At 50.7% G+C, this 25,377-nt stretch overlaps 1 long non-coding RNA gene across 1 annotated transcript in view; it reads left to right on the top strand.

Annotated features, from left to right (window-relative positions):
* Positions 1-24,568, top strand: part of LOC149914813 (uncharacterized) — a 108,964-nt gene extending 84,396 nt beyond the window's left edge. The window contains exons 3-4 of the long non-coding RNA XR_016460187.1: positions 17,525-17,684; positions 19,477-24,568. This is a non-coding gene — a long non-coding RNA (uncharacterized LOC149914813). The remainder of the gene's footprint in view (positions 1-17,524; positions 17,685-19,476) is intronic.
* Positions 24,569-25,377: the final 809 nt, after the last annotated feature.

The following is a 25,377-nucleotide window of genomic DNA, read 5'->3' as shown; positions in this document are numbered from 1 at the left end:
CTGCTGCGCTCTGGTTTTAAGTACTCACTCTCCTCCCTGGAGACGCTATTACAAAGTCTGATGGATTTGCTCTAGCAGAGCTCTACTGGGGGGGAAACTCTTCTGCATTATTTAAAATTTTCAGTGTTGAAAAATCAATGATTACACGAGAAGTGCTCAGAGCTCAGGCAAGTTGCGGGCGAAGCTTCGGGGAAGCTGAGCCCAGAGGCAAAGCAAAGCCCCAGCTCAGCTCTGCAGCACGCGGGGCGCGTGCCGAGCTCCGCTCCATGCGTGAGCCCAGCAGATGTACCATGAGACCCACGTGGCTGGAGGATCATCTAGGTGTCCCATGGAGCACCGATGACCAACAAATGAATTACCAGCTCGCCCCATCCCCACTCACTGCCATCAAAGCTCCCCTGTGCAACGCTTCGGGTCAAAATCAGATCGGAGTGTCTCTTCCTAATCGCAGAGGTGCACAAAATGAATGTCATCTCTAATGGTTCAGAACAAAGCCTGGAAAAATAGTGTCTCAGCACACTGGGATCCTAAAGCCTTTGATATACAGCTTGCATTATTAGCAGTATTTTCTGTGACCGCATCCAGATTCGCAGGAGTGCATTCAGTGATAACTGTGTGCTTTGGCTCATGGCATCCCATGATAGGACAAGGGGGAATGGTTTTAAATTAAGACAGAGGAGGTTTAGGTTAGATATTAGGAGGAAGTTTTGCACTCAGAGGGTGGTGACACACTGGAACAGGTTGCCCAAGGAGGCTGTGGATGCCCCATCCCTGGAGGCATTCAAGGCCAGGCTGGATGTGGCTCTGAGCATCCTGGTCTGGTGGTTGATGACCCTGCACATAGCAGGGGGTTGGAACTGGATGATCACTGTTGTCCTTTTCAATCCAGGCCATTTTATGATTATGATTCTATGATTATGATTATCCCAACAGTTTCCCATGCCCGGATCCCTCACTTCTGCTTTGGGGACAGCCCTGCTCTGCCCAACACCCCCTGAAGTCCCATTCCCCAGCAGCCACCACAGCCCCACCGCTGCTCACAGCCCCGCGTGCACCCAACAATAAAAGGCATTCGCCAACCTCCGCCTCTTTTCACAGCCAGGCTTCAAGTTCACGTGTGAATTTATGCCAGTTTTGACATTAGCAGGAAAAATTAACAGTTCTCACACACCGAAAAGGAAAAAAAAAAAGAAAAAGAAAGGAACGAAACTCACACAAAAGAGGTTTTGTGTTTCAAGCAGAATAAATTATGGTGTGATGTTATTAAAACACTTAGTTGTTAAGTTGCCAAGAAAATCCAGTATATTCACACGGACTCGAGGACCTGTCTCCATGCAAAGTAATTAAATTAGATTTATGGGCTGCATTACATCAGTGTTTGATAGTTCATTTTTCCTTTCTTCATATTTTGTCCTGCTTTATTAGAGCATGTGACAGATGGTAAAAATAGTGTGAAGTTTCTTGGCCCTGTGCTAAATCCCCCTTCGGTAGTATATCTCTCCTCTGTCAGTTCTCCCCAGCGATGATAAATTAACCTCTCCTCTTCTATCCCAAGTGTGGCAGTAAAGCACTCTTTGACACAGCGCTATCACTTTATCTTAATCTGCGCTGGGCGGGGAGGGGGCGGATGGGAGATGATGCAATCGCTGCCATGAGTTGGGAAAAACAGAGATTTATGGTGTCAAAAAGGGGGAAACGGGAAGGCAGGAGGAGTGCTGATCTATAGGAGCTGCTCTGTGTGTCAGTGTGTGCCTACAGATGCATGTATACAAACAGCAAACGCAGAGGTGCAGCTGCTCACTGCAGGGTCTCCTGCTATGGAACTCTCCCTGGGGACCCCTCTGTGTCCCATGGGGTTGAGGGATGCACTGATGGAGCATTCATGGGTGGATGTATGGGGATGTGATGTGGGATGTCTGCAGTTTTGGAGGCCTCAGGGCAGCACGGCCGCGGGGTCAGCACCTCCTCACCCAGCTATAGCATCTCTGATCTGTGGATCAATAACCAGATAGCACAAATTGTGGTGTCGATGCAACTGAAGCCCCTTAGGAAAAGTGGTGATGCGATCAGCAGCTATTTGCAGAATGGCCTGGAAGGGGGGAAGCCTGATTGGGGTGTGGAATATGGGGCAAAGTGATGAAATAATACCTGGAGGGACAGGCGCTGGGCCCTGCAGTATTGCAGCTCTGCTTTCCAAGGAAAGCCCTGCAGCACTCTTGGGCCAGCCCCAAAGTGGCTTGTGCTTAAAAGGAAAGCACTGATCTCTCAGATGCCGCCATCAGCACAAAGGAATTAAAATAGCAGCTGGCATCCACGGGGCTGTGGACTAATAAGGAGCAGAGTGCCCACGGAGTGTGCAGGCTCGGGGTGATGACAGTGGGATCGGTTCCGTCCCATATTGCTCATGGGGTGGAATGGGAACAAAACCTGCTGAAAGCTGACCCACAGCTGTGCTCATAGCTCTTCTGGGAGAGACTTGAGATGGTCACAGCGACAGTGACATTGCTCTGCAGCACGGAAAGGTCACAGTGACAATGGCACTGCTGTGTAGCACAAGGGGGTCACAGCAGTGGTGGCATTGCACTGCTGCGTGGGGACACTGTAATGGTGGCACTGCATTGCATTGCAGCAGGGTCGTAGTGATGGTGGCATTGCACTGAAGCACAGGGGGATCACACTGATGGTGGTATTGCACTGCTGCAGGGAGTCACAGAGATGGTGGCATTGCATTGCATTGCATTGCATTGCATTGCATTGCATTGCATTGCAGCAGGGTCACAGTGATGGTGGCATTGCACTGCAGTGCAGGGGGATCACAGCAATGGTGGCATTGCATTGCATTGCATTGCAGCAGGGGCACAGTGATGGTGACATTGCACTGCAGTGCAGGGGGATCACAGCAATGGTGGCATTGCATTGCATTGCATTGCATTGCATTGCATTGCATTGCATTGCAGCAGGGGCACAGTGATGGTGACATTGCACTGCAGTGCAGGGGGATCACAGCAATGGTGGCATTGCATTGCATTGCATTGCAGCAGGGTCACGGTGGTGCTGGCATTGCTCTGCTGCAGTGGTGTCACAGTGATGGTGGCATTGCATTGCAGCAGGGGCTGCAGGCCTGGTGTGCTCAGTAGCCAATTGCACTGCGGTACGAGCCCAAGGAATGCTCATCATTAAACCTGTAATTTATTTCTCCTGTATTTCATAAAATGTGAAATATTACTTCTCTTCGGGTGCCCAGAGAGAACGGGGATGCTCCATTAAGTTCGACACTGCTCCTCCATAAGATGCAGTAATTATATGCGGCTTTTTTTACTGCTAAGTTCCTACTTGCAGATGCTAACAAAAGAAATAAGCTTTTAATCCAAACATAATTAATATGAATTACCTCCACAGTACACCCTGGCTTTGCACCATTAAACTTAATTTTTGTTTTGCATGATAATTGTGTTATCATTACCATTTATAGGAGAACTCAGGGACCTTCGCTTTGTTTGCATCCCCGACCAAAGGCGGTGGCAGTGGAGCTGTTGGCCTTGCATGGCTCTGGCTTTGCTGCTTTCAGCCTTCTGTGCTTGTTTCTTCCCTTTACTCTTTCCACTGGGATCTGCGCTGCTGACCACACGGATGGGGAGTGAATCCCACCATGGGGATGCAGCAGGAGCTCGGGATGCTGCAGGCTGAGCCAGCACTGGGAGCAAAGCAGAGCTGCAGCCCACTGCCCCAAAGCCATGGGGCCAATCTGAAGCCCCACTGCTAATTAACCCCGGGATGAGTTTGTGCGGTCGCATTTCAGGAAGGAGAGAGATGAAATCAGGTCCCGTAATTATTTATTGAAATTACAGCCCTGTCGAGGAAGGGCTGAATTACTGCAGACTCCATTAGCTGTGGATGGGAGAGAGGGAATGAGAAAATGATGGATGGGAGAGACAGAGAGAAATTTTAAAAATAAAAGGGGAAGATGAGGGCCGGCAGTTCCCAAATGGCGCAGGGAGATCAGATGGAGGCAGGAAAAGTTTTCTCTGCAGTTGTCTGAAATCAGCACATTGAATGATCACATAAATATATTAATTGCTCTAATTAATTTCCCTGGGAAAGAGGTCTCAGGAGCTGCAGACAGCAGGTAGCTGGAGAAGGGTGAGAGCATCACTTTGCAGGCAGTGCAGATTCCCTGGTGGGGGCTCCTCCATGTGATGCTGAGCTTTGGTCCATGGATGGGTCCTTCAAATATCTCAGCACCAAAAATCCTGGGAATTATGACATGATCCCAGCTGCCAAATGGGACTGGGCTGATCCCACCACCACCCCATAGAGAGTAACAGGGAATCCCACCACCCTCCTGCAGAGCACTGTGCTGCCCCTGGCCAAGAGCAGATCCTCATCCCCATTCCTGTTGCTTCTGCCCTGTGCCACCTTCCCAACTCCACCGGAGGTGCAGTGAGTGATGCACACACCACGGTGCCCCTCGTCCCCTCCCAACCTGCCTCCTGATAATAATGAGCCCAGACACTTTTATTATCATTATTAATTAGCACTTTCAAGCAATGGAATTAAATCAATATGGTGGACTGAAACTAATTTTAACAAGCCATTGAGATCAATCATCGGGACTTTTATCTACATAAATGCCACTAAACTCAGCTCGTTAGTGTAACATTAGCTGGAAAAGGGGGGGAGAGAAGGGAGACTGGCGGGGTTTTAATTAGGAAGACATAAACCGTGCCACAATTTTTCTTCTTTGATTTGCTTTTAATCTCGTCCGTGAGCTCTCCTGGTGCCCTGGCTGAGTGCTACGCTCTCACCTCCTCCCAAGGAGCAATGGCAGCAGGAGAGGGCAAAGCCAAGGAGAGGGCTGTGCGGGTGCTGTGGGGCTGCGCTGCAGGATGCTGCAGGATTCAGGATGCTGTAGGATGCAGGATGGAATGGGATGCTGCTGGAAATGGCATGCTGCAGGATTTAGGATGCTGTGGGATGCAGGGCACTGTGGGATGCACAAAGCTGTGCAATGTGGGATGCTGCAGGGAAGCTTCCCATGGCATTCATCAGCCTCTTCCTTTCCCAAGCCCCTTGCACACCTCCTTCAGCACCTCTAATACACAACTGTCATCCTCTCACTGGTCCCCAGGATCACAGCAGTTGAGGGTTTGTCATGCAGGGCTCTCACTGCAGCCTGGGTCTGGGAGCCCAAGGAGGTGCTGGGTCCTTTGAGCCCCATAACATCTGGGAAGAGTGGGCAGCTGGGGGGCTGCAACTGGATGGGGAGACATGAGGGGCTCTGATGCTGCAGGCTTCCAGCCCTCTCCAATTTCTCCTTAGCACCATTCATGGCACCCTCCATAGCCCAGCAGTGCCATGCTGTTTTACACCACACGAGGATCTGTCCCCCAGTGTCACCTTTCCCAACATCTCTGCTGTACCTTCCCAAGAAATATGACACACGCACCAGAAAATATTTCCTTTTTGTTTGCTGGATGGGTAATAACTCGCCTCAGAGACAGTCTTTACAGTCAGCACAAAAGTAATTTACCTACATGCAGCACAACCAGATTGCAATAAATCTGCTGCTCCCCAGCCTTGCTGTACTCTCCCGCACCGTGCCATGTTGCACCATGCCATGCTGCACTGTGCCATGCCATGCCATGATGCACTGTGCCATGTTGCATTGTGCCATGTCACACCATTCCACGCCAGGCCATGCCATGATACACCACACCATGATGCACCGTGCCATTTTGCACTATTCCATCCCATGCCGTGCCGTGATGAACTGTGCCATGATGCACCATAGCATGTTGCACCGTGCCATGCCATGCCATGTTGCACCGTGCCATGATGAACTGTGCCATATTGCACTGTGCCATGTTGCACCGTGCTGTGATGAACCGTGCCATGATTCACCATAGCATGTTGCACCGTGCCATGATGAACTGTGCCATATTGCACTGTGCCATGTTGCACCGTGCCATGATGCACCATGCACGCCGTGCCATGCCATACTGCACCCCCCAGCCCCAAACAAGAGTTAATATCTGTGAGCACCAAAAAATAAATAAAGGGAATGGAGAGCACCACCACGGCATCAGGGCCCTAAATCACCAAGCCTTGCCCGTCAGCCAATTTCTCTGCAGAAAGCTCTTAGCAGTTAATTTCTGGCTAATTTATTATCCTTCGGCTTAGCCCTACAGCACCATTAGCAGTACACTGACACAACTGAGTGAAATATTGTCTAATTTATTATCTTATTACTCCTCTGGAACAGGATCAATTAATTACCCATTAAAGTATTTCAGTTGCAGAGATTTATTAGGGGGCTCAGCGCTTTAACAGATGATTAGTTATATATGTTTGTTTGCCCGAGGAGCGCAGACTCGCAAATGACTGGAGGGGAAGGGGAAAGACACCGCGTCGGGAGGTACCTAATGGATCTTCTCTTGACTCTCTGAAAATGGAGCAGTCAATGACAAGAATTATCGACTCATTCACTTGCGGTTTGGAGATAACCATATGTACCGGGAGAGAGAGGGGGTGAAGGGAACGGGGAGGAAAAATAAAAAAAGAAAAGCCTCACTCAACTGCTTTTTCCATTCAATAAATTTGCTGCAGAATATATTGGATTGGGGTTTGATGGCTATTTCGTGTTTTGCAGAGTGCTGACACTGGTATGATTCAGTAATTATTGTTTCTTTTAAGTTATTGCTGTAATTTTGCTTTCTAAGATCCCAATCAATTCCCGCCTCTCAAGGGCACGCTTGAAAAGCGATATTTGAAAACAGCCCTCTGATAGATTGTGCCGTTAGACAGTGGCTGAGACAAATAGCCTAATCTGGCACAAATTAGCTTGGCTTCCACAGATAGTTTTATACAGCGATGTAAATTATATTGTCAGGGCCAGTCACTTTCCTGCTTAGAGTGCAGCTAACAAGAAAGCGCCGAGATGCTGCTGGCACTGCTGTGAGCACCGGAGCTGCTGTGGGGTGGCTGTGGGGTGGCTATGGAGCAGCTGTGGGGCACAGCAATGGGGCAGGGGGTAGCATTGGCTCAGCCCAATGGTGCTGAGTGGTGGTGCTGGGTGGTGGTGATGCAAAGCAGTGCAGGGGTGCAGCACTGAGGTCCCACTCCACCCCCACTCCACGACCTTGGGGGGCAGCTGATGGGTGACAAAGCCAGAGCTGCCCCCAGTGGTTCTTTGTGGCCCTGTTGGTTCCCTGTGCCCAGAGTGAATGGGGTTAGGGTGGGTTTAGGGGTCTCAGGCTGTGCAGAGTGGAAGGGAGGGAGAAGTAGAGCAATCCAGAACCGCTGTCGCAGCACAGAAGCACCCACAGATGTATTTCTATGCAACTCTCCACCCATGGAATCCATCACTGCGAGATAGCACAGACAGCCTGAGCAGCATGGAAATGGGGTATTTAGGCAACTAAGCAGGTACACAGCCACCTAATGAGACAGACTCCATTTAAATCAGGTGATGAGGATTGGGATCTCACTGTGAGGCATAGAGGCAGGCAGGAATGGGGCTGCTATGGTCCAAGGGCTCCTGGCTGAAATGTTGACCATCCCCAGGGCTGCACTGCAAGCTGCATCATCACCATCATCACATGCAGCTGCATCTCCCCATCACCACCTGCACACAGGTGCTGCAAATGAAATACAGCGCAACAGAGCATCCCCAGCAGCAGAGCCCTTGGTCGGGCAGCAGAGCCAGGAGCTGAGCCCAGCTTCATCCCATCTCCATGCACTGTCCTTCCTTTCTGTTCCTGCAATTCTCATTCCTCTTCCAGCAGCTGAGTAATGGCTTTGGAAAGATGGCACTGCACTGATTTAGGGGCTTGACCTTGGGAATGCTCCCACGAAAGCTGTGGTTTCCTGAGCACAGCTTTGTGTTTCCTTTTATGAACACTTTGCAGGTTACACGTATATTTGGGTATGTAGCAACTGAGTGGAAAAAAAATATGCATGCTAGAGAGAAAGAAGAGATGAAAAAAAATCCCTTTTATATCTCCAGGCTGCCTTCAGCAACAGCATTCCTAAATAGGAGAGGTTAAATATATTGCTGCCATTACACTCTACAAGGAACACATTCCATAAAAACGAAGGTGCCGTAAATTATACAAATATGATGCTAACAAGCCAGGAAATGCACTGCTAATGAGGTCAGCTATAGAACTCCCGCAGTGCTGCAAATCATGTGCCAATCCGGCGCAGGAGGTACAGGAGCAGCCCTGGGTCAGCATTTTCTGAGAGCATTTGTAACCTGCTGTTCAGCGAATAGTTATACAGGTAGATAAAAATCCTCCTCCTCTCCTTGTTTATGTGTCAAATAAGCACGGCAGCAGACAATCACGCTTTGCATTAATGCACCTTGCTATTACGCCTATTGTTCTGTGGCTCGGAGTGGAGAATTAGTCACTCCAATGTGCAAATATTGGTTACAGTTTGGAAGCGTGCACGCTTTTGTGTTCCTATCAGACTTGCTCCTGGAGGAATTATGCATGCTGGCATCAGGGCTTTTTCTTTCCTTGTATGTACTGTATTTGCTAAAGCTCTTAAAAGGCGGGGGGGGGGGAGGGAACCTCAAATAAACATGCTTGCAGCGGGTGAGTTATTGGCTCATTCAGCCTGCCTCCCCTGTTAGGCACTGGGACAATAACCGCGTTGAAATGTGGCGTTTAGGAGCCCACATGAGAAACCTTCCCCAAATCTGCAAGTATAGAGAATGAGCTCAGAGCCCTTTGGGCCATTTCTTCCCAGGACTGAGGAGATGTGTCCCTCACCCCACATGACCCAGAGCTGAGATCTCTGCATGGCCGTGGCCTGGGAACCCTTCTGCACATCACAGAGCTGCTTGGTTGGATGTGACCTCAACAGATAGCCAGCAGCACACAGAAACCCTGAAATAGCATTGCCCCTGCAGACCAAGCCCAGTGCTTGGCTGAGACAGAGCACTTCCACCAGCCAGCCTTGGATATGGGTTTCCTAAGGCATCACATTTGTTTATCCACTTCTTTACGCATTCATTCCTTCACCCCAGGAGGAGCAGAGGACCAAGCTGTTGTCCACGGTGGCACCCATTTCTCATGACCTCAGCTGGGATGACCACACAGCACAGAAGACAAACCCCTGGCACTCTGAGCTGCCACCAGTACAGGTATTCATCCCAGAGAAATGCTGGTGATCCCTGAGACGTGGGATGACCAAGACCGAGCATGAAATACATCTTCCCATCTTCCATCTTCAGGACTTTATGGGTCCTCCATGCAGGAGGCAGAGCAAAAGCCCAGCTTGAAAACCTCCCAGCTCAGCGAATGAAGGAAGGAGAAAGCACACTGGGATTATCTCTGTGTGAGAGGAACCAGACAAAGCCATGGCAGAGCTTCCCACTGCACGCCATGGGACTGCAAAGCTTGGAGGGCTTGGGATGTGTTGGCTGACTACCAGCACAGGGCTGGTCCTGCTGGATGCCCGCTGTCCTCGGGTGCTGCTCATATGAAGAACCGCTGCAGGCAGAATGCATGTCTATATTTAATAAGCTGGATATTTACGTTAACTAAATAGCAGCTAATTATGAAAACATACTTAAGAGTCTGAGCAATTAAGCAATAATATATTACGTACTTATTAAGCCTCCAATACACATGTCCTTAATAATCAAAATATTAATATGCAGCTACTCTTCTATTATACAGCAACTCTGCTATTATACAGAGAGTGTCCTATTACTGCCAAATTAAATGCGTAGTTAGGCGAATTTAGGACACTTAATTTAAAGTGTTCCCAAGAGTTCACTATGGCAGAAGCTGCAAGACAGGCCTCAACATAGGCAGCACAGGGCTCCCAGAGCTGCCCTTTGCTCCGTGCCACATGGCTTCAGCTGCCCAGGGATTTGCTCAACCCCTTTAGGGCAGCTCATTGCTGGGAGAGGCCAATCCTCAGCTCCCAAATCCCAGCTCTGTAGGGTCTTTGCATTGGTTTCAATAGATCACAATGGAAGTGAGGAAAAGAGGCACTGTAAAGAGGAGCTGGGGATGGAGATGCTTGGGGAGTAAGCCAGATACAAGTGGGGAAAGCTGTGGCCATGTTCCTCCACTGCCCCAAACATCAGATATGCTAGATACAGTGCTATCACTAGATGCTGTTATACGTTGTCTGGTCGTATCTTGAGTTATGATGCAAGGTGAAGGTGCTAAACACACCTGTAAATCCTTACTGTAAAACCTAGGGGCCTGTTTTCCCCTTTTCAATTAAGCCCCACAACAATAGGCTTCATTCTTCATCACTTTATGCATTTTTTTCCCTGTGCACAGTGGGTGTGAAGTGTAAACAGGCTGATTTGGTGTCAATTTTCACCTCATTGTGCATAGGAAGAAATAAGGGTGAGAAAAGCAGGAACTGGCAGGGCCTTTGAGGTTCAGTGGCCAGAGGGAATGAGAAGGAAACATGGATCCCTGTGCCAGGAGGCCCTTTCAGTAAAAATAATACAAATAAAGCAACATCAAAATGGTTATCTCCATAATGTTTGAGGTGAGGATGGGGGCATGGGTCCAGAAAGCCATGGAGTGCTCCTGGTGAGCCATAACATTTAGGGACACGTGTGCAGGGCACAAGTGGAATCTACTGGGGATGAGCAGAGTGCCCCACCGAGGAGCTGCTGCCCACTGCTGGATGTTGCTGAGGTTGTTTCCCATATGGCTCCTGGCTGGGATGATTTATGGGGTGAGAAAAGCACGCTGATAAATGTTGTGGCTGAGCCCGGCGCGGACCTGGGGTATCACAGCCCCATCCAGACGGCCTTAATGGAAGCTGCCGGCACTGCGGAGAGAGGCGTTATTTATGGCCGTCTGTAGTGCCACTGTGGGGGCATTCATCATTGCTTTGGGCTGAGGGTGAGGGCAGGACGAGATCATGTGCTGCTGTGGGGAGGAGTGGGTGCAGACACCAGGGCTGAGCTTACCCTGGGGAAAAGGCTCCGTTCTCTCAGTTGCTTCCAATGTTCCCCATCACTGATTGACTGATGGGATGGGATGGAAATGAAATGGAGATGGGATGGGGTGGGGTGGAGTGGGGATGGGGATGGGGATGGGATGAGGATGGGACAGGAGGTGAGGGGATGGGGTTGGGGATGGGATGGGATGGGGTTGGGGATGGAGATGGGGATGGGATGGGGATAGATGGGATGGGATGGGATGGGATGGAGATGGGGATTGGGATGGGGATGGGGATGGGGATGAGGAGGGGGATGGGGATGAGGATGGGGATGGAGTGGGAATGGGGATGGGATGGGGTGGGATGGGATGGGATGGGATGGGATGGGGATGGGATGGGGATGGGATGGGGATGGGATGGGATGGGATGGGGATAGATGGGTTGGGATGGGATAGGATGGGATGGGATGGGGATAGATGAGTTGGGATGGGACGGGATGGGGATAGGGATGTGAAGGGATAGGATGGGATGGGGCTGGATAGGATGGGGATGGGATGGGGATAGATGAGTTGGGATGGGGTGGGATGGAGATGGGATGGGATGGGGATAGATGGGTTGGGATGGGATGGAATGGAGATGGGGGTGGGGATAGGGATGTGAAGGAATAGGATGGGATGGGTTGGGATGGGATGGGATGGGGTGGGATGGAGATGGGATGGGATGGGATGGGATGGGGATGGATAGGATGGGGATGGGATGGGAATAGATGGGTTGGGATGGGATGGGAATAAATGGGTTGGGATGGGATGGGATGGGAATGGAATGGTGGCATCTTAAAGCTGGATCAGCCATATCCCTGCAGCCACAGCTGGAGAAAGGGCTCTCCCCATTGCTGCATTTGCTGGAAGGATGAAAAAAAAAATAATAATTTTTTTAAAAAAATTAAAAGGGAGCAGCTATAAAATTGAGATACTAATAAAATGTTCCAGGAAGATGAATTCTTCCGATATAATGGTGATCCCTGATACTGAAATGTTCCACAAATACATTTTCATAGCCCCACTCAGTATTATTTGTAGATCTTTTTGCAACCCTTGTCAACAAATTCCTGATAAAAAGGAGACACTTTGCTGTGTGCTAAAGCTATGAATTTAAGAAGTGTCAACCGGTCCTTATTTATGGTGCAATCTTTGGCTTTCTCATTTTACTGATGGGCTTTGGTGCAGACTTACTGCTCCACATGCACAATTTGGGGTGAAATAAATGATCCCACTCGGGCTCGCCGTGGTTTGGGTGCCCCAGTGCTGAGTTACACTGTGCCCAGCATCCACCCCACGCCTGTGACCCCGGGACCTATAAAGGAGGCTGTGCAAAGCCAGCTTTAGCAAAAACCTTTTCCGGTACAAATCCATGTACAAATCAGCAACAGATTATTCAGAGTTTGTGCTTGGCGGGTGCTGACAGTAGTTAATGAAATAACAGCTGTGGAAGTCCTGCTTGCAGAGTGTTGCTTGGGCAGAGCTGTATGGAGCCATGGGATGGCTGCAGCCAAGCAGCCCCGCATTGCACTCCCCATGTCTCCATATGGATCAAGTCCTTGCTGGGCTCTGCATGGAGATGCCCATCCCAGCATCATGGTTTGGGATGCCAGCAGTCCTCCCATTCTTGGGGGCAAATTAAGGGCACTGACAGCATGGAGCTCCAGGACAGAGGAGCCAGGTGTGGAGCCCAGTTCCTCCATGCTTGGCGCCGTGGGGACAATGGGCTCCCAGTTAAAGCTGACCCTGCTCTAACTATGGCACGTGTTCATAATTTAAGCTCTTTACAACAGTGCTTGGTTAACACCAGAGCCTGCTCCCCGCTGCCCGTACCTTTTGTTGGGGTGATTTACTGTTCCTCTGTGCCCCTCTGCCCACTGAAATTCATAACAGCTTTCACGCAGCTATCGAAAAGCCCTTAATTATAGCTATGTCTGGTCATGCCATTGGAGCGAAGGGCCTGCTGGCACTTTCCTTTCACAGGAATCCAGTTCCCAGCTGGAATGAAATTTGCCCTGCTGACGGGGGCTTTTTATGAGTTTGTCTGAGGCCTTATTAAAAAAAAAAAAGCTCTGGTATTGGTACGCTGGTGCAGTGAGCTCCACTGTGTGCATGGGGTCCCAAAGGAGCCCTGGGACAGGGCTTGGTCGCACCCCAGCAGGACTGCTGCTGCGTGGGGATGCTAGGGGCTTGCTTTTATAGGAGAGGCTCCCTTCTAATTATGCAAAGCCTCGCGGGCAAACGTGAAAGGAATGAGCTCTACCCAACAAAAGCTGCGCTGTTCGGTGCTCGGTGAGCTCCAGCCCTCTTTGCCTGCTGTGTTGGATGATTGTTTTGCATGTGTTTCTTAGGAAGACGCAGTGTGGTGTCACCTAGGGACACCTCACACAGTGTAGTGATGGAGGCACAGGGGTCAGTGTCCCCATATAAGGGGAGGGGACCGGCCCCACCTGTGTGCCACCCAACCCCCATAGTGCAGCCGAGTGCCTCCCATCTTATTACAGCCCCACTGCTGCTGCCCATCAGTGCCACCCCAAGGGTTAACCCTGGGCACGAGGGACGTGAAGAATCTGGTTACACGGAGGATACAGAGCCATGAGACGACTGCCAAAAATGGAGCTATCGCTTGGAATAGCAGTTATGGATCTCCAAGCTCTCTGCAGGACCCACAGGGGAGCTCCTTGCACTCCTGTCCCACCCCACTTTTAGTTACAAGGTGCAAATTCCTGACAGGAGAAGCGCCATCTGATCCCTCTGCAGAGAGAAGGGACTGTGGGCATAGGAGCAGCGTGGCCACAGCCAAGGAATGTTCTTCATCTTGGCACCCATGGGCACAGCTAAGAGGCAGTGCTGCACCAGGGCACTCTCTGGGATATCCAGGGGATGCTTTTACACGATGGTGCAGATGTCAGCCCCAAACCCTTTGCTATAAGAGATTCCCCAGCAGCTTGTCCAAGCTGGTAAAGCAGCACATTGCAAAACTGTACAGAAGCACTCAGGCAGTTTTCCAGAGAGCCATGTGCAATGCTGCTGGGAGACTCAAGGGCAGAGTCCTGGGGCTCCATGTAATTTAGCTTAAAAGAAGATGTGATGTTTTCAGCGAAAACTGCTTCTGATGCTGATTCAGACCCTTGCAAGGCCACGTGCTGCTTTGCTGGGGACTTTGCAGCAGAGTTCTGCTCCCTTTGCAGTGTGTGCTGTACTGGAACAGGGGGTCCCATGGGTGCACATTTTTGCAGAGAGGGTGGAAAATTGCTGAATGCAGACCTTGTGTTGGGCTCTCTTTGCACCCAGGAGGTTCCCAACCACGGTGCCCCCCTCCCTGCTCTGTGCTTAAGGGTTTGCTCCCCTCGGCATTGTCTGTGTGTGATGAGGGAAAACAGAGGCCAATAGCCGTGTGGATTCCTCCTTTGAGTGGAAATGCAGCTCTTTGTTAGTGCTTGCCATTGCTGTGTGTTAAGTGGGGGAGTCCAGCGTGTATTTATTTACCTCTGGAGGGTTTTATGACCTCCACATGCACATTCTTTGCTGATCTGAAGGCGCAGCCATGCGCGTGCCAGCACTGCAGGGCCAATCCCTGCGCGGAGCTCCTGCTCAGGGGTCAGCTCACAAAGAGAAGGTCAGAGCAAAGACAGGCGGTGTTTGGGAGCCGATAACCACCCGTCCTGCTGAAAGGAGTCTGATTTCCCCATCTGAAGGGAGATCTTTGATTAGTGACTGATGGGGCAACTTCAAACGCCGGCGGCTCCGGCTGAGATAAGCACTCAGACCTGGGAAGCTCTTTCCCAACGCCTCTTTGATCTGGAATTAGGACTGGAAATCTCACTGGCTTTATGGGGAGATTTCCAGGGTTTAAATGATGGGCACAATGTGATCCACCTGGTTTCCCAACACTGAGCTTCCAGCTCCATGGGGACATGAGGGGCTTCTGTTCCCCATGGAGAGCAGCCCCAACCCATGTCCAAGAACTGAGTAAATGGACCAAACATTATTGCACTGGGGTTTTGGGGAAGCCACTCCCAGGGCCCCCCCCCATCCCCCTGCAGAGAGGTTCCCCCAGCACCCAAAGATGTGTGCCAGGTGGGCACGGTGTCTGCTCACATCTGCTCCCACAGTGGATGCCAACAGAGCAACGTCAGTCCCCTCCATACTTTGCAGCGTAAAATGTGTCACACCTGGAAGTAATTAAAATGAATTTTTACTAATTCATAACTAATTGCACAATTACTCTTCTGTGAAAGATTCAGTTCTCAGAAGACACTTCGACACGTGAAATATGCTTCTCCAAATCTGGCTGAAGGAAAAAGCAGGAGAACACTGGGTAGCACTCACAGCACTGTGTTCCTTCCCAGCAGAGCTGCTCCTCCATCCAGGGATGGCACAGCCACGTCCCTGTGCCCGGCCCCACTGCGTGCCCCCTCCCCACCACACACAGCTGCCTGGGGCTGCACACTTGCAAATGATGTTTACTATTTAATAGGATGTGATGAGACTGTTCTGATACTTCAAAGGCAGCTGACAGTTTTGTTAGAGATAAGGAACTTTTGGACAATTATGGTGAAGGCTTTGACAGCAAGAAAACGCACAAACCTTGTAACTGTAACCAGCACCAAAGTCAGAGATTCTTCCTTGGAAACAACTTGAATATTCATTTTATCCATTAAGCGTCACTTCATTATTTATTTATTTTTATTTCACGCTCCTTTCTGTCACTTTGCTTCCTTCAAGCCCAGGAGAGATCTTTTCTTGTTACGAGATGCATGTCCTCCCCCCCCCTCAGCTTCCCCATCTCCAAGCAGGCTGCGCAGCTCCCTGAGTCTGTCTGCCTGCCTGTCTGTCCATGCAACCATCCATTTGTCCACCTGTGTGTCCATCCATCTGTCTGTCTCTCTGTGTGTCTGTCTATCCATCCTCTGCGCCCAAGCTCCCTCAGCCCTTTGGGGAGCAGAGAGGAGATGCAGCAGTCTCCACATAAGCCTCATTTTGCAGATCTGCACTTCAAGACCTGGAGGGAACTGAGGGCTCTCTGAGGTCGAGTAGCCTTGGTTGGAGGGCTGCATGCCTGTGTTTCATGTAAGGATGGACCTCAAGCTGGACCCTGGTGGGAAAGACACTGCACTCAGCCAGGATGAGCAAAGCCAAAATAGGGTCACCTGGCGCAGGACCACCGCACGGTGCAGGGATGCTTGGGGAGCACGTTTCATTTCATCATCGCCTTCTGCTAATCAAGCTGGCGAAAAGGCAGTTTGATAACACAGCATAAAGCTGAAGCCATGGATCTAAGGATCCTGCATGGTGTCAACGGGGCATGCAGTGACAGCCACCGGTGTGCGCGGTGACAACGACCGGCAATGGGAATCCTGTGCGTCCGTGCAGAGTGCTGCTTCGTGCAGGGAATGGCTTTGTGCAGCCAGCAGGGCCCCGTCTCTGTCAGAACGCCTTTACAAAGCCTCCAGCTCCGGGTGTCAGGGAGGACAAGTTTTTTAATCATGTTAAAATGATTTATTTAAACGTCAAGCCGTGTCACCTCACTTCCTTTCATTTTTCAAACTGTTTGTGTTTTTGCTGGATGATAAATTTATCTTCAGACAGCCTCAATATGACTAATTAACTTTGAAATATAAGAACCAGATGTGTGAGCTGGAGAGCTTTCTGAACCCGTGCCAGGCGCTCCTCTCCTCCCTCCCCGCCTCCCGCGCTCCCCCCGCACTGCAGTGCATGCAGAAACCCTGGTCCCCACCGCACCCAAAATGGCCTTTTTTTCCCCCATTATGGTGACCCCATAAAGGGAAACAACACTGAGTGACTGCTTCCGGAGAAACCCTCTGGTGTGAAGGGGATTGTTGTCCCCTCTCCTTTGGTTGCTGCAGTGCTGGAAGAAGTCGGGCACTCACGTACCAACTAACTCTGCACCCAACAGTTCTGTAATTCTGTGTAATTAAGCAAAGCTGAAATCCCTCTATGCTCACGCGCGGCCTCCTCTCCCCACCACAAATCCCAGCATTAAAACTGGGAGAAATCCCAGCTTTCAGCTTTATTTCACAATTCCATTGGGTGTATGCAATGAGCAGGACATGAAGGTCGGGATGGACCAAAGCCACGTGCCCTGCTTTGCTTTCCAGCACAGCCATAGATGCATAACCTGGGGGGACATGGCCTCTGTGGGGGTGGGAGAGCCCTTTCCCAATCAGACCTCCTTTTTGGAAGCATCTCTCTGAAACACATTGAGCTCCAGTTGCAATGGATGCAGCTGTGCGCCATCAATGGGATCCCACGCACCCTCCTTGGCCAACTCTCATCCCTTGTCTGGTGGCACTGCATAGCCCCACTCCGTGCCTCACTGGGGAGGTAGCATTGCCTGTCACGCAAATTTCAACAAATATTTTTTGAGCCAAAACAGATTTTTTTTTTTTTTTTTTCTTTTCAAACAAACTGTAAATATTCATAGAAAAATGTTGATTTTGGTGGAAATATTCTTGATCTTCTTGGAAATGGCAAGCAAAAATAATGTTTTTTTAATTTGCGTTTCTAAAGTACGGTGTGTGTTTTTTTTTCTTTTTAAGTTTTCATTTCTACAACGTTAAACATATTCCATGGAAAGACTTCAGGCACAGAATTACTTGGGCCATGCGGAGGGAGATGGCAGCTGTGTCCCAACCGTTCACAGCGCGTGGTCTTCTACAGTTCTTTGGTTTTGGTCCTGCCTTCATCAGCAAGACAAAGGTCAATGGTTTTAATTACAGCCTTCCTGGGATGGGATGGGATGGGGATGGGGATGGGGATGGGGATGGGGATGGGGATGGGGATGGGGATGGGGATGGGGATGGGATGGGATGGGATGGGATGGGATGGGATGGGATGGGATGGGATGGGATGGGATGGGATGGGATGGGATGGGATGGGATGGGAGGGGAGGGGATGGGATGGGATGGGAGGGGATGGGATGGGATGGGAGGGGATGGGAGGGGATGGGAGGGGATGGGATGGGGATGGGGATGGGGATGGGGATGGGGATGGGGATGGGGATGGGGATGGGGTTGGGGATGGGATGGGATGGGGATGGGGATGGGGATGTGGATGGGGATGGGGATGGGATGGGATGGGATGGGATGGGATGGGATGGGATGGGATGGGATGGGATGGGATGGGATGGGATGGGAGGGGATGGGAGGGGATGGGAGGGGATGGGGATGGGGATGGGATGGGGATGGGGATGGGGATGGGGATGGGGATGGGGATGGGGATGGGGATGGGGATGGGGATGGGAGCGGAGGGGAGCGGAGGGGAGCAGAGGGGATGGGATGGGGGTGGAGATGGAGATGGAGATGGAGATGGAGATGGAGATGGAGATGGAGATGGAGATGGAGATGGAGATGGAGATGGGATGGAGATGGGATGGGGATGGAGATGGAGATGGAGATGGAGATGGAGATGGGATGGGGATGGGGATGGGGATGGGGATGGGATGGGGATGGGGATGGGGATGGGATGGGGATGGGGATGGGGATGGGGATGGGATGGGGATGGGGATGGGGATGGGGATGGGGATGGGGATGGGGATGGGGATGGGGATGGGGATGGGGATGGGGATGGGGATGGGGATGGGGATGGGGATGGGATGGGGGTGGAGATGGAGGTGGAGGTGGAGGTGGGAATGGGATGGAGTTGAGGTCGGAGATGAAGATGAAGATGAGGGTGGGATGAGGATAAGGATAAGCATGAACCCTGCTGCCATCACTCCCCACTCCTCCCTCCCCTTCCCTATCTCCCTGCCTTCAGCCCACGCATGCTTTGCCCTTCAGTGCCTGCGCCGCAGCTCCATGCTCAGGGTTGCAATGCAACACTGCAGGCATAAAACAGCCTGAAAAATGGAGCCGAACTTTCCCCTCCCCACACCTCATCCTTGCCCTAAATACACAGAGAGAGCTGCGGAGCTCGGCTGGCTGCGCGATGGGAGCCAGCAGCAGATGTTGACAGCCTTGATGTTGGGCGGGCAGGATCCTGCACATCTCCCACTGTATGGCGCTAGATATTTAATAAAGCAAAACCCCCAGGATCAAGCGGGCTGCCGTCCCTCCCAGCTCCTTTCTTCTGCTTTGCTCGAGCTCTTTAAAGCCTGCCTCCCGTCTCTCTCCAGAAAATCCTTTCATGCCTCCCTCACCAGACTGACATTTTGACAAGTTGCCACGAGTGACATCTGATTTGTACAAATTTCAAGACTAATAAATCTACCTGTCAAAGCGGAAACTTTAAAAGGAGCTAAGCCCAGCGGGTATAGTTTAACAGAACTCAAGTTGATGAAACTGTAGGATGGAGAAATTATATCTGTCACAATCCACCCACATTAGTTCTGTAGAGATGTTGGCAACTGAAACAAACGTCTTTCACAGCCTCGAAAGAAAAAAAAATAAAAATAAAAAAAAATAAAAGGAGACTGTTAATACTGTGAGTAACAAGTAACAGTTCTATTTGTAAACTAGCACGGTTATTTATTTAATTTTTAATTTGCTTGCAGACGCGAACAGGAGGAGACCCCCAGCTCCGTGGTGCAGTCGAGGTTCCAGCACCCAGGAGCAGTGGCTGTGGCACACTGGGTCAGGCACAGGGCACACGCTGCTCTGCCCCAGCTCTGCTTGTACTTGCTGTGGTTCTCTGCAGGGAGCTCCTTCCCCATCTGCCAACCCAGAGTGCCAAAGGGGCTGCGATTGAGGCTCTCCCCATCCATGCATATCTCCAGTGCACATCCCCATCCCCAGGACTCAGAACCAGTGCTCAGAGCATTTTTCTTCACCAGTGAGCACAAAATGAGCCAGGCGCTTGCAAAGAGCTTCAAGGAGTATCCAGCAAACCAAGGAAGGAGCTGCAACACATGCAGCTGAGGTCCCTCCTATTGCACTTCGCAGCAGAAGTGCTCTGGGTCCTGCAAACCTTCCTGCAGCTCTGTGTTCCTCGTGTCCCACTCTCCTTTGGAGTTGTTTTCCTCTGGATGTACAGCCGCGGAAACACGCCGTGCACAAAGCTGATGAAGCTTGGTTAATTTTCTAATAGGCGCAGCAGTGATGGATGGAAGCCGTGCTGTCTTCCAGCTCAACTTAAAAGTCAAATAAAAATAATCATGCTGATGGAAAAATATCATTCTTCCAGCAAAGGCAGATAATATATGATCTGTTCTATCTGCCAAGCGGCCGTCCCTGGTAACATTCCCATGTGCTTCAGCAGGGGCAGAGTTCAGCTCACACTATGCACTCTCCCATCCACCATCCACCGGGGCTTCAGTGTAAACAACCCGTGGAGCTTTTTCAACATCTGCATTATTTCTAATACAATTCCCACATCAAGAGCCGTGCTGCAACGGAGGGAGAGGCGGCCTGCAGAGTGTGGGATTCAGGGAGCACCTCCTACAGGTTGGAGTCAGCACGCTGCATTTGCATTGCATGGATCCTGCAAACCACGAATTGCAAACTGTGCTCGGGGAGACTGCAGCTTTCTGCAGGTCTGCTGGTGCTGCTGAGAGCTCTGCAAAGGGCAACGGACCCAGAATTCAGGTGGGATGCAGTCGGAGCTGCGCTCAGCGTGGGGCTGTTCGGCGGTGCTGCGCTTTGGTTTCGCTGTGATGCCGCTGTGCCATGCCCCAGGTAAATCATCTCTAATCCGATTTGCTGAGCTCAGCTGCCTTCACAGTGGGATGAGGGATGGCAGGACAAGCCCAGCAGGTTATTTCTGCCATACTTCTTCTATCGCTCCATACCCACAGCAAATGACACCTATATATCTTGGCAGCAAAATGAAGCGTGGTTGGGGACGAGTTTTCCTCCTCTCCACCAAAAACCTCGCAGCCAGCGTACCAACACTGCCCACCCCATCCTCATCTCCATGCAGATTCCACACACGGCCCCAGGCAGTCAAATGCTGCATTGAAGGGCCGAGTGATGAAGAGGGGACCTCTTGCAGCCACCACCATTGCTTCAAACAAACAGGCTGAGAGCTTAATGATTTCAAGGTAAAGCGCTTTTATTAAGACAACACAGGGAACTTTTTTCAACCACAGCTGACATCACTATAATAAATCACCATCATGTCTTGTGGGATTGAAAAAGCCAAAATACTGTCAGAACTGATTTTTCTGGCTACTCATGCCTCCAGAACAAACCATGTGTTTTTAATCAACAAATCTTTGTTTTGCATTTCTAAGACCCTAGCACTCTTTAAATAGTTAGCATTTACCAGAGGGATATTTTAAATTCAGCACACTGCTTCCTTACTGGAGAGATTAGGAAACAGGACACCACATTACAGACTTACCGGGCTTGTCCAGGGCTTTTGGAAATTTGGTTTTGTTATATTTATTCAGTACAGAGATGGGCTTTCCCACACTTGTTTCTAGCTTCGTTCAGCCATTTCTCTCCCCAAAATGAGGACGTTCTCTGCTTGCAGTGAGCTGCACATCACAGTGCACTGCTCCTCGTCCTTTGCCTGCAGAGGATGTGAGCACGGAGCGTGCTGGTGCCACCCTTATGCTCAGGTGTCTGTGCAGTGATGGGGTCTGGGAGGGTCTGGGGGGGGTTCTGCTGCACTCTCAAGGTCGGGCTGAAACGGGAGCCATCGGGATCCCCTTTCTCACCATGCCAGACCCCCTCCTGCGCTGCCAGCTTGGCACAAATGTCAGTGCTGAGAATAACCCCAGCCCCATGCCAAGCACAAAGATGCCGGTGCCAATCACCCACGTCCAGCAAGGGGTGTGTGAGCAGAGCTCAGGACAGGAGGTGGACACCGCTCCTTCCACACTGCATGGTTTCTTTGGTGTGGGAAGGGCAGGTGACCCCATGGAGGAGACCCCACAGGCAGTGGGATAGGCAGGAGTGGAACCCCCTATGGCTTGAAGGGACGCAGGGACCCTCAGGCTCAAGGTCAGAACTTCTCTCAGGGTGATCCGTGCTGACCCCGGGCTGAGCCCTGCCATTCCCAGACCCCCCTCAGCCACATGAAAGCAGCCAAGAGCACGCAGCCATGCGCTGCACCGCTCCCCCCAGAGATCAAAGCCTGCGCCAGGGGCCGGAGCATGTGAGGGGCAGGTGTCCATCCCCCCACGGGCCACCATTCATCACACGCTGCGTCCCACAAGGAGATCAAACCCGGCCTCCCGCGGCTGTTGGTTAAAACCCGCCTTCCAGTTACCCTAATTAAAGTTTTCTCCCGGCTGACTGCCGTCCCGTGAGCGCTTCTTTCACTCCCAGAAACAAAGGCTGCAGTGAGGAGCCCTCATCCGGTGCCAGGACCGCTCTGTTTGCCTGCTTTTGAACTGGGACACTCTGCTGGAAAGTGGCGTTTCCAATTTGGGAGAAGTCATGGAGACCCGTGCAGGGCTGGCATCTTGTTGCGGGCACCGAGGGAAGGATTGTCCCCAGCCAAGACCTCCTTTGGGACACTTCTGGGTTTCATAAAGGAAATTCAGGCAAGAACCAAAAGCTCTTCAGCATCCAAAAGCAGGGAGTCTAAATGCAAGCTCTGTGCAAGCCACACGGTAAAAAAGTTTTAAGGTTTGCACCAAAAAACAGAAATCTGTGCAGAACCCAGCAGACAGTGCTGCTCCGTGTTCTGGTCTTGGCCCTGAATTACAAATAAGAGCTGCAAAGTTTGTTCCCCACAGCACGCAGAGGGAAGCAGGCAGATAAAGGTCTGCACAACCTGCTGCTGGGGGAGATGGTATCTAAATAGGATTTTTGTTTAAAACCCAAGATAATAGCGATAACGCTAATAATAATAATCCTAATAATCCCTCTTTTCAGGTTGCTTTGAAGCCCAAATCTTATCCTAAACAAGAAAATTATTCTAAGCCTCAGAGAATGCATTTGAAAATTAATATTGATTATTAGGAATAATCACCCTACGAGGAATGGCACTGCAGTGCCTGGGGAAGGGATTCCTCCAGGGCCAGGCAATAATCACACTACTCCTATTGAGCAGTGCCCAGAGTGGGTTAACCCCTTCTGTGCCAGCCTTGCTGTGCCCGGGGTGCTGCAGTGCCTGGTTCACAACCCCACACAATGTGCTGCTATGCCACTTAGTGCCACACAAAGCAATGCTGAAAGGGCTTTCAGAACACACCGTGTTGAGGCAGAAGTCTATGGAAGATGTTTAATACTAATTCTATTAGGCATCTGAGTTAATGAATCACAAGTGTAAGAAATCATGATAATCCAGCAGGCATTAGTGACAGATTAGCTTCAAAGCTACCATAAAAGTGCCATAATGCTTACCTAGCAGCGTGATTAATGCCAGCAATACATAATGTCATTACGAGGAATGGAGCGGCGTGGCGGCAGCTGACAGCCCCTTTGCTCTGGCCATGGCCAAAGCAGTGCAGTGCTGATGAATCCCCACAGGATGGGTGTTGCTGGAGTGCTAAGCTCACGGTCAGCACGTCCTCCTAAGCTGAGATGCAACCAGAGCTAGAACCCATTGCTCCCAAGGATCCCAAGTACGAGCTCCCTGCCCATCACATGGACACCAAGACACAGCACCATGCATGGCAGAAGGGGTGGGAGTGGAACAAGTTGCTATTGAATGGAACTAGATGGTTCATTATGGCTTTTAAGGATTGTTTTTCTACATCTTTATTGCTCAGGTTTGCTTAATTCTGGAGTGGATGCCTGCCAAATTGTCTATCAAATTACCTACTGGCAAGCAAACCAAGATCAGTTCACTTGAGTGCAGCCCTCTTCTATTTGACTTATAGCCAAGCAAAATATGGGCTTAATCAAGGGAGAAATTGGACGTGATGTTTCAATGAAAGATAGCAGGGTACTGTCTGTTCAGTGGAAAAAGGTGAAGACAACAGCCTGGGACAGAGAGCAGAGGGTTGGATGCTTTGGTGTAAGGTGGGGCTGCTCCTGTGAGACATGGCACTTCTATACACACACACACTTTGGGTGTTTACCCCTTCCTGCTGATTTACTCTCTGCAGAGCCATGCAGGTGGATGAGGCCCATGCACTGTTGCAGAATCTCCATGTTCCTGGCTCATGCATGTGGTTCACAATGCTTCCTGATCAAAATCCCCTGAGCAGACCTACAAGGTGGTTGGACTGAATGATCTCAGTGGTCTTTTCCAACTTTAATGGTTCTCTGACTCTATGAAGAGCATGGAGCTTGCTTTGGGGCAGAGCACTCTGCCTTGTTCCAGAGGTCCTCTGAGGGCTACGCTTGCATTGCCCACAGCTCCTGATTTGGAGGAGCACTGGGCTTTGATTTCCACACCAATCCCAGCTCCAGAGATGCTATCTCCATTCCCAGGACACATGGTGGTGTTTTCAGTCCCTGGCATCATGGGAGTGTGGGAGATTTCTCTTCTTCTTCCCCTCTCTTTGATCTTTAGTGGTTTCCAGCACTCATTCAAGCTCAGGAATTTGACTCCTGAAGGCTAAAAACTGGAAGGTAAATAAAAATAACCCCAAAGTTAATTATATACTTAACAAGTCATGTTTTTTTTAAGCCTGTCTCATTCCTTGTGGGGGTCTGACTCATGGTTCTGAGCACTTGCAGTTGGCAATAACGTCTTGCTATAATTTGAATTAAACCACTTGTAGCACTGCTCTGTTCTCTAATTTCATTTAGGCCCAGTGGGTGTCCTGTCTTCCTGGAATTTGTTGGCTATCTAATGAGAAGCAGCCTGGTGAACGATGTTAATGGATAAAGGCACCTCATGTGGGTGTAAGAAAGGAATGGAGGGGAGTGGGAAGGTGGTGGGGAGGAGCATGTGGAGAAGGCCACCATGGATCCAGAGGGATGGAGAGGGATGGGGAGGGATGGGGAAGAGGAGGAGGATGGGGAGAATGGGGAGGGTGGAGAGAAATGGAGAGGAATGGGGAGGGACGGGGAGGGATGGAGAGAATTGGAGAGGGATGGGAAGGGATGGGGAGGTTGGGGAGGGAGCTGGTTCAGGAGGCTGGTTCTGTAGGGATGATTTATGCAGACTTCTTATGCAGCAAGTGTAGTTGTGTGGCCTTTGAGCCACATCCCAGGAGCCACCCCGTGTCCCCACAGCCACCCCATGTCCCCAGAGCCACCCCATGTCCCCGCAGCAGTGACCTGTTGACCCGGCGCTGAACCCAAGCCCTGCCCCGCTCTCACCCCAGGGGACACAGAGGTCTGTTTGATCCTTCCCATCTGCCCAGCTTTCCTTATGAAAAGGGCTGTTTGGCTCCTGCAGGCTGAGCATTGCATGTCCCTGACCCCCAAGCATCTCCCGGTGCACCGCTCACAGCGGTGACGAGCTGCAGCCTTTGCTGTAAGCTGGGTGCCCAACCTAGCAATGAAATGGTCCCTCTTTTTCCATAAATAAATAAATAAATAAATAAATAAATAAATAAATAAATAAATGGGGGGGGAGGGGGATGAAGATATTTTCAATGGCCTCC

This window comes from Phasianus colchicus, chromosome 27 (assembly GCF_987193195.1).
Source record: "Phasianus colchicus chromosome 27, bPhaCol1.hap1.1, whole genome shotgun sequence".
In the NCBI taxonomy this organism is placed as follows: Eukaryota; Metazoa; Chordata; class Aves; order Galliformes; family Phasianidae; genus Phasianus; species Phasianus colchicus.
Note: the sequence above shows the minus strand (reverse complement) of the source record. Positions and strands in the feature narration are given on the sequence as shown.